The sequence below is a fragment of the Ursus americanus genome, chromosome 14 (genome assembly GCF_024610735.1).
Source record: "Ursus americanus isolate L20-20 chromosome 14, mUrsAme1.1.p, whole genome shotgun sequence".
In the NCBI taxonomy this organism is placed as follows: Eukaryota; Metazoa; Chordata; class Mammalia; order Carnivora; family Ursidae; genus Ursus; species Ursus americanus.
Genome location: NC_142140.1, coordinates 13,464,421 through 13,481,958, shown reverse-complemented (window position 1 = coordinate 13,481,958; position 17,538 = coordinate 13,464,421). Strand labels below are relative to the sequence as shown.

At 38.2% G+C, this 17,538-nt stretch overlaps 1 protein-coding gene and 1 long non-coding RNA gene across 3 annotated transcripts in view; one reads left to right on the top strand and one right to left on the bottom strand.

Moving 5' to 3' along the window:
- The window catches only part of LOC123799163 (uncharacterized), a 601,123-nt gene that overhangs the window by 170,917 nt on the left and 412,668 nt on the right, over positions 1-17,538 (bottom strand). The window lies entirely within an intron of this gene.
- LRRN1 (leucine rich repeat neuronal 1) overlaps positions 1-17,538 on the top strand; it is a 36,424-nt gene that overhangs the window by 7,597 nt on the left and 11,289 nt on the right. Inside the window, exon 2 of one of the 2 annotated variants that reach the window (XM_045808117.2) lies at positions 972-1,029. The exons of the other annotated variant lie outside the window; for it this stretch is intronic. The gene's annotated coding sequence lies outside the window, so the exon portion shown is untranslated. The remainder of the gene's footprint in view (positions 1-971; positions 1,030-17,538) is intronic. 2 annotated transcript variants of the gene reach the window in all.

The following is a 17,538-nucleotide window of genomic DNA, read 5'->3' as shown; positions in this document are numbered from 1 at the left end:
CATGACCACTCAAGGTTCTTTTCATCTTCACAGTTCTCTGATTTCCAAGATCATGAGTGATAGTTATGTAGGACTTCAGCCCATGTCCTGAGAGTTTCCAGAACACTGATGGAATCCATAGTAACTCATCCAACCATGATAGAACCACTGAAGACACTGGAGTGGCAATTAACTGGATCTCTCTGCTTGTTCTTCCAGCTCATTATGGTTCTATGCAGTGAGGACTACATGTAAGGTTTAAAACCCCTGAAGGACTAGTTAGTTCTGCTATGTCCTTTGGGGACAACCTGTCTCTGGAATCCCAGCCAACCTCCTCACATACTCTCAAACTCATCATTTCTCACCTGGGAGACCAGGGGAAAAAAAAACAAAAAACAAAAAAAACTTGAGTGTCTTCAAAGTCAACTAAAAGAAAAACACAAAGTATGTGGGCAAATGCTGGTGAGATATTTTTATCTTCATGCATGAAGGATAGCACTGTCAAAATAGAACCCTAGTAAAGAAGCTCACAAATGGCTTTACCTTCAGGAATGACAATGGAGTGAGAGATTTATTCCCTGGAAGAGATGCTTTAGTAATTAGGAGGAAAATATTACATAGGGCTCCTGAATTATATCCCCAGAGCCCCACTATATTACCTAATATAGAGTGTAGTAGCAGTAGGAGAAAGGTAATGATGTCCAACATTGTGTGCCTTTTCATTGTGCCAGGAACCATTTCATGCATCTTATATGCATTAACTCATTTAATCCTTGCAAAAACTCTGTAATATGGATACCCACTTTACAGTGCAGGAAACGAAGGCACAAAACAAGTAACTTGCCCAAGGTCATACAACTAGTTTATACTCAATAAATATTTGTCAAATGAATGAATGAATGAATGAATGAATGAATGAATGAATATACATCTGTTTTAGAGGAGAGAGTCTTTTATTTGAATTCTCAGTTTATAACGGTCTTGCTTTCTAGGCAGGGCACTTGCAAGAACTGGCTCTGTGACTGTGGATGACAGATAGTTTCAGAGCTGGTAAGTGGCAGAGCAAGGGTGTGAACTTGGGTCTGTCTGAGTCTGAACTTGCACTGTTAAAGCACTGGGCTATGTTTCTTCATCTTTAATTGCAGCTATAAAACAAAAGAATTGGACTAGACTAGCTCTCATAGCCCATCTAGCCCTAAAAATTCTGTAATTCCATTATTAAAGTGAGGTTTATATAAAATAAAACATGATGTATTTTATTTAAATTTTGAAATCTACCTTGGTATTTTTATTTAACCAATCATCATTGAATTATTCTTTAAATTTATATTGGCATTATTAACAGCATTATTTTTTAAAGATTTATTTATTTTAGAGAGAGAGAGCAGGAGGAAAGACAGAGGGAGAGGGAGAGAGTCTCAAGCAGACTCCCTGCTGAGTACAGAGCCAATGTGGGAGCTCAGTACCACTATCTGAAGACCATGACCTGAGCCAATATCAAGAGTCGGATGCTCAACCAACTGAGCTACCCAGGCACCCCATTAACAGCATATTTTTAAATCATAGTTAAGATTAAAAAAATTTTAGTGAATAGAAATGCATAAAGATTGCATTCTTATAATGATTACCATCACACTGTATAGTGTTATATCATCATTGTCTAAATTTAGAAGGTTTCTAAAAACTGAAAAGCATCTTTCTATTACACAGAAAAAAGACAGAAGTAAAATGATTAATTTTGAGGAAAGTTTGTATCTTTGAAATTTGCAGAATTTAGATTCCTGACTCTTAATGAAAAGTATTGAATGATTTTTATAAGAGCTTAAAACTGCTAGCAATATTAAAAACTACTTGAGTTTGCTTCTAAAGATTGTTTTGCTTTAAGGGATCTTTCTGACATGCAAGTGATACATCAGAACAATGTGAGTCACTACCATAGTGTTACAGGATGTATAGCCCAAGGCAGGGCAAAAAGAGTGGATAACTAGACAGGACTAAGAGTTGGGAGGAATTAGTTCCAAAATTGCATCTTTACAGTGTGGTCTGGAGTGATTTCACTGAACCTCAGTATCCTCATCTGTAAAATAAAGTTAATAGGACCTGCCTTATAGTATCATTTGACTCGTTCAATGAGATCATGCATTTACAGCCCTTTGCACAGTTCGTGGACCAAGGTAAGTACTTTGTAAATAGGAGCAATTAGTAGAAGTGTTATTATATTGAAATCTGACCTTTCTGAATATATGGTGTCTGCATTACAAGGATGGCACGTGGAGGGATTTTAAGAGACAACAAGATTCAGATTAGATGTTTGTGAAGTCAGTAGTTCACATGGCTGTCACCTTCGTGGTAGACCCCAAGAGAGATTTCTATTTGCCCATTCAAGAAATCTTAAGTCAGCTGATATGCTTTAAAAGAAACGGCAGACAGAGGAATATTACAGCCTTTTTGTTTGTTTCTATATTACGTTCTGTATCCACTCTATCTTTTCTGACTCTGGAAATATTATAATGCCCCTAAGTTGTTCATATAATCAATTTTCTAACCAGAGAGAACAGCTTTGGTTCACAGCTACCATTCCTCAAAGAGGAACTGAATTCAAGACATTGTCAAAACTAGCAGACCCAAAAGCTTCAACTCCGAAGGATCCAGTGTTATATAATGAAGTTGTTGGGGCCTGTGAAACTCTTAGAACAATGGTTAGCATCTTGTAAGTGCTCAATAAATCATGCTGCTACCACTGTTATTGTTGATTCTTAGTATCATCATCTTTTTAACGTCGTTATTTTGCTTCTGGACCAAACTGCAAGTCTCCTGGTTGGGACCAGATTAGAACCCAGTGCAGTGTAACCAAAAGTCCTTTTAGTAGCAGGGTCAATTACGAATCAAGAGGGGGTCACCAGGCAAGCTAAATCAAGTAACCCTTAAGGAGACTTAGCCTCTATCCTGTTAGAGTTAGCAGATTTTCATATATACACAAAGGAGAGCATTGAGAATATGTATTAACTGCCTCATTACTCTTTGAGTTCTTTTGGAGCTAGAAATAACAGTTATTTACAAAGAACTTCATTTTCATTGTCTTGTTTAATCTTCCTAGTCAAAGTTCCCCAGTTGATAGGTACTGCATTTACAGGTAATTGGAGATATCTATACTCTTAGCTCTTGGGGACAGCTAGTACCCACCACCAAGCTAGTCGCCTCTGGCAACTCTTATAGGCCAATAAGTAGCATTTTCTAAGTGTGCTGAGAGAAGTACACAGCAACTCTGGGAGGTATTATCCCCACTTTAAAGATGAAAAAAACTGAGACAAGGAATTGGCCCAATATTTTAGAGCTAATAAGTATATAGGACCAGGTTCTTGCTCTGGTTTTCCCCCAGGCTGAGTTAGTCACAATGTTCTTGATTTTCCCACAGTTGCTTGTTCTCACTCCAAGTATAGGATGTGTTATCTTAATTTAGGATTATTTACTTTCATCTCCTTAATAATACCACCAACAGCAGCTCCATGAGGGAAGACTATGACTTACTTAGACTTGGATCCTTGGCACCTAGAAGAACACTTGGCACATGGAAAATGCACTTAGCAAATAGCCAGTGAATGAAAGAGGAAAGGGATTTTCATATCCTATCTATTTCATTTTGTCATACTGCTTTTTCTAAAAAATTTTTACAAAATTATTTCCTATATAGTTCGGTAGAAATGAGTAGATTATAAACCTGTATTATATCAGAGATGCACTGCCTTACTATTTTAAGAGGTTATTACAGAAAGTTGAACTCATTTGGGGATGCTTTTATGATATTAATGCCAAGGAAGTGTTATTAATCAAAAAGTATTCATTAAATGCATGTAGAATATCAAGTGCTATTAGAAGGGTGATGTGGGGGATGAAAAAAAAAATGTACATGGTGTTACTTCCATCCCAAATGAGTTTTGAGACTCACTGGGGAGAAAGGATGAATAGAAACAAGACAGAAAATAATTAAGTGATCATCTATAGAAATTCCACAACAAAAAAGAAAGAAGACAGAACTCAGATGAGATGGGTCTGGGTATGAATCTCAACTCTTTTACATACTAGCTGTGTGATCTTGGCTAAAAGACTCAATTTATTTGACCCCCAAGCTCTCTCATCTATAGAATGGAGGAATAATATGAACCCACAGGGTTGTTATGAGAATATGTGGAACAGCACTTGAGACAGTGCTTAGAACATAACAGTTGTTCACTTCAGTCATTTGGCAAATATCAACACCACCACCTCTGTGCAGATCTTCTGTGAGCTGATGATACAGTGGCAAGCAAAACAGATGAAATATGGTCCATTCCCATGTGGGGCTTGCCATCTGATGGGGATAATAGCATTAATCCAATTACCACACAAGTAAATGTAGAAGTATGGCTGTGTTGAGTCCAGTGAAAGAGAAGTACACAAGGCCAGAAGAGAAAAGAATATTACATGGAGGATTATAAGAGAAATCCTTCCTAAAGAAGTGACATTTCAATCAAAATCTCAAGGATAAATGAGTTACTCAAGGACGGGGAGTGCAAGACAAGAGCTTTGCAAGCCAAGCCCTGGATGTTGGAAGGAGCTTGATGGGTTTGAGGAACACAGAGAAGACCAGTGTGGCTTAGAATAGAAAAAAAGGTAGATCATTAATCTCAAACCTTCCTTTGCCCCTTCCTCTAAAATATATTTGGAGTTCAGAGAAAACAGAATTGCTTGTTATATGAAATTCCACAAAGGAGAGTGTGCATTATGTGTGGAAGGGATGGGATGTGTTGAATCTAGTCATGGAAGGGGGAAGATGACAGAAGGCTTGAATGTCTGGAGAAACGAATCACATAAGCAAGGTTTCTGGGGCTTTGGCTGGTTGAGTGACATGATAGTGCCTGGCATGTTTGGACTGGCACGTGCCAAGCTCCAAGAGCTAAAGGGCACATACTGTCCTTCATTTTCTGTGTGACTCTTAGTTAAAGATATAATGTATGTGAAAGTGGCACATAATGTCTAGTAATTTAGTTTACCTTCCTTTATTATTTGCTTTCTATTGCCTATCTTCCCCCTTGTAATACATTTCCCTTCTATTGTAGATGAACCCCTGATTAAGGTACTGGGTAATTGATATAGCATATCGCCTGTGTTGCCCACAGATATATTTTTTTGTAATACTAGTTTGGGGATCTCTTTAAAAATCCCTCTTGCTTGGCATGCACATGCTTCATGTATGAAATATTATTTTTGTTCATGATCTCCATTATGTAAATTGCACTTAGCCACATCTGGCTGGTGTTAACATGAAAGAGGTGACGGATGTTGAGTGTTCAAGATCCTCCAAGAGATTTAGATGGGAAGTAATTTCATTAGAGCACGAATGACCATAAAACCTCGTTGTTATTGATTTGTCCTCCATGGAGAGATCTACTTTTCTACCTCATCTCAATTATTATGGTTCATAATGCAGAGATCATTTCAACACTAAATTGCTAATGCATGTCCCTATAATAATTTGTTTTAGCTCCATCTTTGTATTGACATATAACTAAATTCAGACACTATCACCAAATAGTTATCAAAGGAGATGGTGGAGATAGTCACTTACTTTTCAGTAAGATGCAGAGTTAACCTTCACCTTGTACCATTTTATGGTAGTACATCTCTGGCTCCACTGAGCCCTTTCATTTTCTCTCTATGCCTCTTGAGATCTTAAGTCTTCTATACTAGATCGTCATGAGAAAAACATCCAACTTCTCTATAACTTCACTCCCAAACTCCAAATGCCTGCTGGCTATTTTCACCCTAAAATTACATCACCAAAGAGTCAAAGGGATGCAGTGGTTTCTAGGATCCACAATGAGCTATGGCTGTACAAGAGTATACCATAGCCTTCTGCAGAAGAACAAAGCCACCATAAACTGGCTCAGCAAGGAGAAAACTGGAGGAAAGTGTGCTCTGACCTTTCTTCCCACCCTCTAATCACACAAATGGAAACTCAGCCCACTTTCAAAGTGAGCTCTTACTCTTGTATGCCCCTATCTTGTTTTGGCAACCATTATCATCAAAGTCAAACAGGCAGAATACCTTGATATTGTTTTTAACTCTTCCCTTTCCCATTTCTACATCTAGTCAAGTGTAATATTCTGCCCTTCTCCACTTTTCTTTGTTCTCTGGGCATCAGACTCAAATGGACTGCATCAATGGGTCCTTTGCCACCTGGCTTCTTGTTGGCTTTTGCTTCTTGGAGCAACTAGCTCGGGGGTGTTTGGCCATCCTCTGTGAGCTTACCTTCACCTTGTCCATGCCTCATAAATGGTTCCTTTTTTAGAACTTGCTTTGGTCACTCCTTTTTGAATGTACCATCTGCTTTCTGCTAGGTCTTGAACAAGGATAATAAATGAAAGAAAACTCCTTAGTGAAGCATTAAAGGCCCTCCTTATCTAGGTACCATCCAACCTTTTTTTTTTTAAGAATTTTATTTATTTGTCAGGGAGAGAGAGAGAACACAAGCAGAGGGAGAAGCAGGCTCCCCGCTGAGCAAGGAGCCTGTTGTGGGACTCGATACCCAGGACCCTGGGATCATGACCCAAACCAAAGGCAAATGCTTAACCGACTGAGCCACCCAGGCATCCCCCATCTAACTTTTCTGTCTTGACTTCCATTCCTAGCTTGGTAGATCTTAAATCCCATTCAAAATGAAATAGTTCAAAATGAAATAGTTCCTGCTCCATGTACCTATTCAAGCTCTGCTGCTTTGGTACCTTTACATCTGTGGTGTGCTGGTAAATGTTTAACAGCCAGTTCTCCAAAAACATAAAGCCCTCATTTGTAATGCTCACCAATTTCTGGGGTGTAAATACAGGCAGGACCAATTTTAAGTTACTGACACGATGTTTCTGAACTTGGATTTGGAAAGAAATGCTGACAATTGGCTCAGGACACCACTGTTTTGCATACGCCTTCCCCTTCACCAAGAATGTCCTGTTTCCTGCCCCATGACCCCCAGGACCTTAAATAGAATTCCTATTCAGTAAGCCATTCTGGTTGATTTCTATCACTCCTATGGGCATTTGGAATGGTACTGAATTACCGGCCACATGCAGATGGTAATACTTCTTAACCCAGAATTTTCTCTTGAGTGCTAACATGGGTGATAGTTAGATTTTTGAGACTTAAAAGCCCTGAAGCAAATATAAGCTACACATTTTATGCCAAGTTGCCGAAGCTTACTACTTAAAGTTGCTTAATTCTCCAAGAAAATGAATCTCATTTGCTGGGCTTGTTTTCAAATATGGTCTTCATTATCCTCATTTAAATATCATTTGAAGTAATAAACCACCATTAAAATATATTTCCTCTCCATTATAACAATTTGAACATTCCACAATTTAAATTGTGTCCCCTTAAATCTAAAACTCTACAGAAAACTTTTAAGGTGCACGTTAGTCCTAGATAGATAAGATTGCACTGCAATTTATCTAAATTGTATTTTATTTAGAGATAGCCTTTTTATTTAGTCTACCTTTCTAAGAGATAACTTTAATTTTGTCTCACTAACAAAAATGATTCCTATATTTAAAGTTTAAAATATAACTGCAATTTCTGTTACACAACTAGGAGGTAAATAATAAAGATGATCTTTTAATAGCAGTGCATTATTTTATGTTTTAATGGCTATAAATGACAATATGGATATTCGACTAAAGTTATTCTTTTTACTTTCAATTTAACAAAACACGTGAGTAAAAGAAAGACTATAGAAAGCACTATGATTTATAATACCTGCTGGCATTTTAATGTTCTCAGCTGTTCCTTTGAACCATTTGATTACACAAAGCCTAAACTGTGTAATTAAGGACCATCCCACTAATTTGCTCTGGTGGATTTATGGTGTCCAGGTCATCAAGGATCTGAGCACTTTGAGTATTGGACCATTAGTTTCAAATGCATACTAACATAGGGGAGCACACTGGCATCAAGAAGAATCTATAATAAGAAACAATTTCAAATTCAGGGAGGAACGTTTCACCTGATTTTCGTTTACCAAAACAATTTTAAAACCTGATTACCAGAAGTTCTAATTAACTAGAATTTTTTCCTCTGGAGTGCACGTTTAGGAGAAAAGTGAAAATTGGAAGAAAATAAGTTAAAAATCAAGACTTTACATTTGGGGAAAAAAAGATTTCCAATATGAGTTCATTATCAGGGCTTGAAGAAAAATGTCCTTAAAAAACCTAAAGCATAACTACCTTTACCAAAAGCAAGAAAGCGGGTATTAAAGCTACTAAAACTAAAAGCTTTCTAGGAAACCTTCAGCTACCCAGAAAATTAAATTTGCAAATTCCCTTAATCTTTTGGCTAACCGAGGTTTTACTCTACAAGTTAGTTTTCTTATGTGTACATAAGAGAATGCTGTTTGCAATCACAGTGTTTCTGGAGATCCAATAAGACGACTGAAGCAGGTAGTATCACAGAAAAGGCTCTGACTTCAGAACACAACAAACTTGAATTTAATCTCAACTCTTTGACCAATTGCTGTGGGAATTCTGATAGGTCACTTAATCTCTGAACCCTGAAGTCATTTATAAAAACAAAAATAATCACATCTGCCTCCACTGGGTCCTGTGAGAACGTAAAGCTCTTTCCATGGTGCTACCCCTTTGTTTTGTATCCTCTCTATCCTGTCCTTTGGCCACTGTGATACTTCCTTAGAAAGGCGCTGCAGCCCCAAGCCATCAGAGAGGTTTAAACAGGCAGGCACACTTTACTATATTCATTCTCTCAAATGAACATCAAGCTCTTCAGCTCCTTTATTAGAAGATCATAAAAAATAATTGAGAAAAATAACTGGAAACCAAGTTTATTTTAAGAATCGAGGGGCAGATGGCTTTATTTTGCTTCTTTAAAAGAGATGGCATTCTGTAGAAATACAATGTGCTTGAGGTCTATCAAGTTGATGGGCAACTACTGTCATTTACCCGAACAGGTCTGTCTTTAACCTTGAGTAACAGGAGCTTTAATGCTAAATATATGTGCACTTCCATATATCAGTCTCCACCTGTTAAAGGAACATTTTAATGTAGAAGGGATATGTTTTTGACATTTTCTCTGTCTAAAGTTTAAACAACCACTTTGTCTTCTAATTGGCAAATTCTAAGCAGTCAGAGTCTGTAGATAAATATCATTAGATCTGAGCTAAAAGTATAGGCTCCCATCTTAAGGTCATTGGATATTTCATGTTTTTAAGTAAAAATTTTGTTAAAATGTCAGATAATTAATAAGGATTATTAGTGGATTAAAAATATAACAAAAGATGGTATAGAACTCTTTTTGAGCAAAGAAAAATACAGTAAATACTCTGAAAAAAAGGATGTGAAAAATGTTTGCCATTTTCTTGATGAGAAGTTATTTTCACTATTACAAACTAAACTTTAATTTGGTCTGGGAGCAAAAGCAAATCTGATATAGTCTAATGGAATTGCTTTATTTGTTGGCATCCAAAAATCTACAGTATTGGTATTAGCAGCCTACATATTGGCACTTTCAGTACCAACTATGGTAAGTCTGCTATGTCATTGGTCTATCTGTAGTTTTGAATGTATAAGCAGGAGCCATTGTAGCAACTGGCTCCTTATGTAACATTTATTAATGTGGCATGGTAAAATCTATGTCTGCAGTGAAAATACTAAGCAATATACTGTGAAGTACTTAAAAAGAAGTAATGAAACTGAGCCTTCTAGGCAGATAAGGCTGCCAAACTGAAGATTTTACATTTATTTAACGTTTAATCATGTCGGTAATTGCAAAGCAATTATTTCATATAGACATATTATGGGAGGAGAATTAAAATAATTTGTAAAAAGAATAAAAGTAATTGATTTCATGGTAGTTTTTATATCACTACACTTGCTGGTACTAAAAAGGAGCAATAAAAATAGCCCAGTTGTTGATTCATGTTTTGTTCTGTTTAGCCTTCTGTCAGTTTCTCAATTCAATAACGTTAAATTGCTACTTTATGATTCCAGCAATGCAAATAGCTAATTTCTTACAAAGAAAAAAAAAAAACTTTCTTGATCCTACAACTGATTTAAACAGAGAAAAAAAATTGTTTTTCTTGGTCCTACTTTGCCTGTCACAGAATCTCACGTTTTTAAAAAGGGATTTGAAAGACCACAGGTTCAAGAATTCTTCAAAGTATATGACTTTTAAAATATTGGAGGAAAAATTATTTTGGCATAGAGCTGAGATAGTTCATAAAAAATATTAGCATTGCTTCCTAGGTCCTAGAAGAAGAAGCTGCAAAGATCATTCAGTTTACCACCACTTTTAAAATTAAGAAATGGGTATCTCACCATCCCTAAGATTACAGGCAACAGTAGAAAACATCTCCTTTCATAATCAGTTCTTATGTGTAGTAGGTATGCCGTGGGGAGAAGGAGGGTGAGGAGAGTCAGCACCTTAAGTATTTAATAAAATAAGCATTCATATAAAAATAGAGTAGTTGATGCCCATAGAGCAGCATATTAATTTCCTAGGACTGCTGCAACAAAATACCAAAAATTGGTTGGCTTAGCAGAAATTTTGTTTCACAATTCAAAAATTTTAAATTCCATTTCTCATTCACACCAGCCACATTTCAAGTATTCAGTTCGTACTTAAGAGCTACCCAATCAGGGAGTGTCAATACAGAACATTTCTGTCATTGCAGAGAGTTGTACTGACTAGTGCTGATGGAGCCAGCACAGGTTGGCAACTCTTCTGTTCTCCTTCCCAAGGATCCACATAGCTACTCAGTCATTTGTCTTCTCTCCCCACAGGATTACAAACTCTTTAAGGGTAGGGTCTGGTCTTTCTGGCCCAGTGGCACAGTAAACACCCAATCAGTGTTTAGTTACTCTAATTAAATTAGGCACCAGTTTATTGGACCTCTTTTGCATTTAGTCTGAGTCTAGATTTCACTGGAGTCTGGAGAAAAGAATGAGAGCAGGTTTTTCCTAAACCACAAGGAGTAGGCTGTATGGGGAGCAGATATGTGCTTAAATGGCAAGGTTTTTTATTTGTTTTTATATCAGTTCAAGTGTAGAAGAGACCCAGCAGCACTGTATTTGCAAGCTTAAAATTATTGCTATATTTGCGTACCTGGAAAGCACATTTTAATTGATTCAGTTATTTATTTATTGAGTACCCATGAGGTAGATAGCAGGCTAGTGCCTGGCCCTGGGTGACTCACTGTGAACAAAACAGAAACAGGGTCCCTGCCCTGTGATACTCATTCTAGTTCTGGCAGATTAAAATATTGGCAAGGACTCCCCCTGCCCAGACAGGCTGGGATGGGAGGAGCATGATTTGGGCTCTGGCCTCAGGTGCCTATATTCACATAGAACCTCCACCACTGTCCTGGCCCCAAGACCTTGACCAGATTGCTTCATTATATCTGAGTCTCCATTTCATCATCGGTAAAAAGGGGGAGGGGGGAATGGTTTCCATTTCATGCGGTTGTAAGCATTAAATAAAATAATTTGTGTGAAGTGCTTAGTGCTATGCATGCTGCATAGTAAGAGCTAAGTGCTATTAGTAAGTGCTAACTGCTACTCAGCCAGGATGACCCTGCAATGAACATTAGATGTAAATAATGGGCAGTGTTAATATGGCTAGAAAATTCCTCATTATTTAGAAAGGATGTTTCTTGTCTTTTTTAGCCTAACAATTTAATTCCCTTTGCTTACTGTTTGTATTTTGCACCCAGAGTAACTAAGATCAAAATATGTTGCTAGATGCCCATCTCTTGTTTTATTTTTGTTTCTTTGGTATAGGATTCTGTTCATTTGGGACATTTCTTTCCAAGACAATTAGGAGCAGAAATGCTTTGGGTGTCATGCAACCTCTCTTAGAGGAGTATGTACTTATTAACATAGCCGCAAAGGAGAATCCTTTAAAGCTGTTTACCATTAAACTGCAAAATTGAAATCCTAAGTCACTAGCATGCAAAGACTTAATTAGCATGGTCTTATTAATATAAATGTGTAACTTTTTTCTTCCAAAAATGACATTGCCTTTGAAAATATATCCTGGAAATGAGTTGGAAAAGAGGGGGGATGTGCTACTTGGGGGGTTTGCAGTTTGAGATTTTTTTTTTTTGAGCTTTGCCCATTGTTTGTCTGATGGAGGACACCTGCTTATGTACCTGAAATCATATTAAAATAAAATAAAATAAAATAAAATAAAATAAAATAAAATAAAATAAAATAAAAATCTTGGACCTACCAGATTCTCCTGTAAAATTCATTGCAAACCAAACTGCAGAAATGCTCCTGTGCCTTTGCTTTAAAACCTTTCTCGTATTCTAGAAGATATATTCTAGAAATCTATTCTATCATTACCCGAGGGACAGAGAATTTCTCAGTAGTAACCAAGCTATTTGGCAAAGAGATGAACCATCCCTAGGCCTTCACTGTGATTTGTTGAGCTCCAGTCAAAGACTCTGCATTGCTTTCAAGAGCTATAAATGCTCCCAGCCACCTGATCTATACTTCTGATACTTCATTGACAGTCCGATTCATCCATTTCAAAATTGAGGGTTCTTTGGGATGACCATGTGACATTTGGGAGATAGTGTTTAGGGCACAGGCTTTGGAGTCAGGCTATCTCTGAATCCTGCTCTATCACTGTCTAGCTACATGTCTTGTGCAAGTTACTTACTATCTCTATGCATGGTTTCCTCATTGTGAAAGGGGACAGTCATGAGGAAAAAATAAAGCACCAAATGAGGGCTGGGTTTAAAAGGAAGCAAGGAAGGGAAGGTGGAAGGGACAGAGGGAGGGTAGGTGGGAGAAAGAACAAAAGGAAGGACGGAAGGGAAGGATATCTGTTCCAGATAATTTTCAAGAAAACCATTAGTTTCCTTGTTGGAAGAGCAAATAATAACTTAGGTTTTTAGTACCTGACTCTAATTTTCTAAGTTGAGAACTCAAAAGGAAATTTATGATTGTTGAGATTCTACTCTGTACTAGCTGCTGCTCAAGCCTTGTTCTTTCATGAGGAAGATCTAGAGTTATCTCCTAACAGATAAGGAAACCAAGACCCAGGGAGGTGGACAATTTATCCAAAGCACCATAGGTAGTGCCAGGATATGGACTTAGCTCTGTCTGCCTCTTGAGACCATGCCTTTTCTTAAAAAAATAAAATAAAAAAATAAAGTGTTTTTTTCTTTTTAAAAGCCAAGACCAAGTGTTTTGCTCTCAGCCATAAGGAGTGCTGCTTACATGGGTGCCTTTAAAAGTAGAAACCCAGAAAAGAATCATCAAATGCCTAAAATCCTGGAGCTGAAGAAGCAGTAAGACATCATCTAGATTTAGCCTAACGTCAACACTTACAGGTAGGGCAGAGATAGCCTGCATGATTTGAGTTGGAGGCAAAACTAGAGGTAAGGATCCCCTAACTGTTGGTCCAGTGCTTCAGTCTCCGTACCACATTACCTCTCAAACTACCTGAGAACCAGACAGGGATTCTGAGCTAGATAGCTTTAGGGCGTGGTCCCTATGCCCTTGACTTGCTATCTTATTTGAGATCTTGAACACGTGACAACTTCTCTGTGAAAAACAGGGATGATATATTTTACACCATACACATGTAGTCATTCACTATAGCGGTTAATACATAGTCTTTTATTAAATTAAATGTTATTAAAGTTATATTCCTAGTATTATATTATTCACGAGGCCTCTTCAGTCTTGAATGCCCATTTCCAACTCCTACTAATTGTTCACATCCACTTTACATTTCCTACATTTGAATTTCTATGCCCTCACAGAGTTCGCAACACATTATCCATTGTCAAATTAAGAGAAGTTTAATTTATACATTCTAAAAATCAAACTTGTGATTTGGCCATGCTTATGTAGAATAGATCAACTATGATCAATTCACTGCCACATTAGAAAAAAAAAAAAATCAATGAACGTGGTTAAGCTGACCTGACTTAATTTTTTGGAATAAGTTGGCCATCAGGATGATCAATTGAGCTGTCTACCCTATCCCTGACCTACCTAATCAAAGGTCAAAATGGTGGTTATTAAACAAGCCATTTCACTCCCTAAATTGAATGATGTTTTCTTATGCTTCTAATAAAGGGTAATTGATTAATAGAGCACTAAAGGCTAACATCCTTCAGAGTTTTAGTTCCTGCCCAAGTGATCAAGAATATAAATTTCAACTAACGCTACACTAAGTGAAGCAGTGCGGAGTTCTATAGTGTAAAGGATCATGTGTTTGGAGAGTAGAATGGAGTCAAGCTTGGCTTCCAAACAGGTAACATCTCCCCTCTGAGTTGTCCTCTATAAAATGAGAAGCTGTTTTAGATGTGCTAGGTGATCTCTGAGGCCAACTTTCACAATTCGTGTTTCTCATACTTCACAGGGAGGTCGGCTTGTTTGCCTTTGATCAGTTGAAGCCAAACGAGAATCTGAAATAGATGTTATTCCCAAGGGCTCTTCCATAAGCACGTTTCCCCCCCCCCCCCCATGCCACGCCACCTACTTGGATTGGGTTTATGCCAGCTGGCTGTGTGTGGGCTTTCTGCTTTTCATTTTTCTTTCTTTCTTTTTTTTAAAGTTTCTTTTGTAATTCTTCAGTCCATCTAGTCTAGCCTTGCCGTTTACCGTGCCTGGCCAACCCTCCTGCAAGGGCTACCGTGCTGTCCATGCCCAGTTCCTCTTAGAAGCTGAATGAATTGTGACCCCAGCTTCTATGCTCAGTTTGGAGACCAGCTGCGCCTTTGCATTTTCCCAGAGATGTTGGCCGACACTGCACCTGCAGTGTGATGGATTTGCCCTGGACTGAAAGGGGAAGGAAAATGAGGGGGAATCAAAAGATCACTGTGTTTACCCTCTTTTTTGCACAGCAGTGCATTTATACTACCCAAGTATACCAGAGAATTTTTGAGACTTTATTAATTAATAATAATAACAAATACAAGAAGAAAAAGGAGGAAAAGAAAAAACTAAAATAAAACTAGAGAACAGACAATCAAATTTTTCTCTGGGAACCAGGAAAACAATAAACATTTAAAGTGATCAGATTAGGAAATGCTGAATTAGGGATCAAGACATTTGGGTTTTATTTCGTTTCTCTGCCAATTAACTGGGTCATGTGGGATGACCTAGGGGACCTATAAGGTTCTGCCTGCCTTTAAAATTAGGTCTTCCAAAAGAAAAGAGTGTAAAATGAATTTTTTGTAAATGCAGCACTTTTTTTAAAACCACTAAAGTTTTCTTCAGAGCAAAGATTCACACTGTAATATATTGAGTCTCTAATTATAGGTTTTCACATATGGAGTATTTGCCAATAATAGTTTGAAATTGATATTTAATCATCTACTTACCAAATACATTAGCTCAGCATTATAGCTGATATGATTGTTATTATATTTATCTATAATTCAAAGGTTGCAAACTGGCCACAGGCCATAAAAGGCCTTGGAAAGCATATGGTTTTTGTCTGGCTACCCAGTTAACATTTTTGGACAATTGGGAGTCCATGTACACTCCAGTTTTTTACATGACTGTGTTAGATTCAGCTGCCTTCACCTACCTAGCCCGGAAAGTGCTAGAGTTTGAGATCTTGGCATAATCAAGCTAGTTGCTTCCATAACAATTCAATAACAAAAAAGGAAGGGAAGAAAAGAAGAAGGATTGCCTCTCATAAAATAGCTAGAAGTAGTTTTGCATGACACCAGGAGAATGGGTTGATTGATGACTTCCTGAGGTTCACTCTTAGCCTGGGAAGCTGTGACTACCTTTCCTTTCAACCTACTTACTATAAGATAAATAAAATAGGACACAAAGTTGCTAGACTTGCTCAAGGTCACTTAGGAAGTTTGTGGTGAAGCCAAAATTAAGAATCCCTTCCCTGGTGTCCTCATTCTGTTGCTCGGCCCACTCAGACATGCTGCTGCACTGCTTGCTGATGAATAATGTGGGCTCTCAGGAACAGTTCCTTATGCAAAAGAGCCTCAGCAAGCTCCATTATGTCCTTGCAAGGGGACAGACTTTATTGTTTCCTTAATGTGTTATGGAGACTATTATAGCTCTTCCTCCCATATGAACCCTCCATCTGTGATCACTAACACACACTACAGGGTGTTTTGCTTTGGATAATGTGTGAACAAGGAACATAATTTGGGGAAATGGTTGAAGAAAGAAATCTAAGATTCAGAAAGGGCCAGGGACCAGACAAAAGTCCAAGAAACTAATATCTTTAAAAATAATCCATGCAGGGGTGCCTGGCTGGCTCAGTCAGTACAGCATGTGACTCTTGATCTCAGGGTCAAGAGTTTGAGCCCCAGGGTGGGTGAAGAGATTACTTTAAAAAAATAATTTAAAAAATAGCCCATGCAGATTCAGTGTTCACAATGTATGTGTAAGATCTTATTTTCTTCCCAAGGAAAATAAAATATAACCTCCAGAAAGAATTTGCTGTGATCTCTCTCTCTTTCTGGCTCCACCTGCACTAGCCATTTACATTGTTAGAAGGCCTCTGGCCTGGGGCGCCTGAGTGGCTCAGTCCTTAAGCATCTGCCTTCGGCTCAGGGCACGATGCCGGAGTTCTTGGATCGAGCCCCACGTCGGGCTCTTTTGCTGGCAGCCTGCTTCTTCCTCTCCCACTCCCCCTGCTTGTGTTCCCTCTCTTGCTGGCTGTCTCTCTCTCTGTCAAATAAATAAATAAAATCTTTAAAAAAAAAAAAAAAAAAGGAAGGCCTCTGGCCAGGCTTTTTTCAAAACTTATAGTTGCTAATAGCACAAAAGGTACCCTCTGCTGATTTCAACTTCCTATTCCTTCCTTTCATACTCAACACCCATTAAAAAGACTAGATCCAATGAGACATCAAACCTGTAAATAATACCTAACATCTATTGGGCACTCGCTATGTGCCAGGCCCTCTGCCAAAAGCTTTACATTTAACATCTCATCCTAATTCTCTCACCACCTTTGCAAAGTACATTCTATGATCTCCATTTTCTAAAAAAAAATTAACTGAGACCCAGAAAGAAAGCTTCAGTAACGTGTCCAAGGTCACAGAACTGAATTTGAAACCAGGCTTGTCTCTGCAGAAGCCACACTCTTTAAACTCCTGTTTCCAAAAGCTTATAGCCAGATGCCTGGGTGGCTCAGTTAGTTGAGTACCCGACTCTCGCTTTTGGCTCAGGTCATGCACAATCTCACCAACTCTTGGTTTTGGCTAGGGTCATGGTCTCAGGGTCATGAGACCAAGCCCTGCATTGAGCCCACGTTGAACCCCACTTTGGCCTCTGCGCTCAGAGGGGAGACAGCTTGAGATTCTCTCTCTCCCTCTGCTACACTTCCTCTCTGTCAAATAAATAAATAAATCTTTAAAAAAAAAAAAAGTATAGCCTTTTGAGCCTAAGAATCATCCACTTGTACCTGCAGCAAAAGTCAAGGTGGCCTTCAGCACAGGAAATTACTTCTGGGAGGTCAACCCAGTTAATGCAGTCTGGCTCCACCTTGCTCCCATCCCCCCCACAACAGAGTGGCTACAGGGAG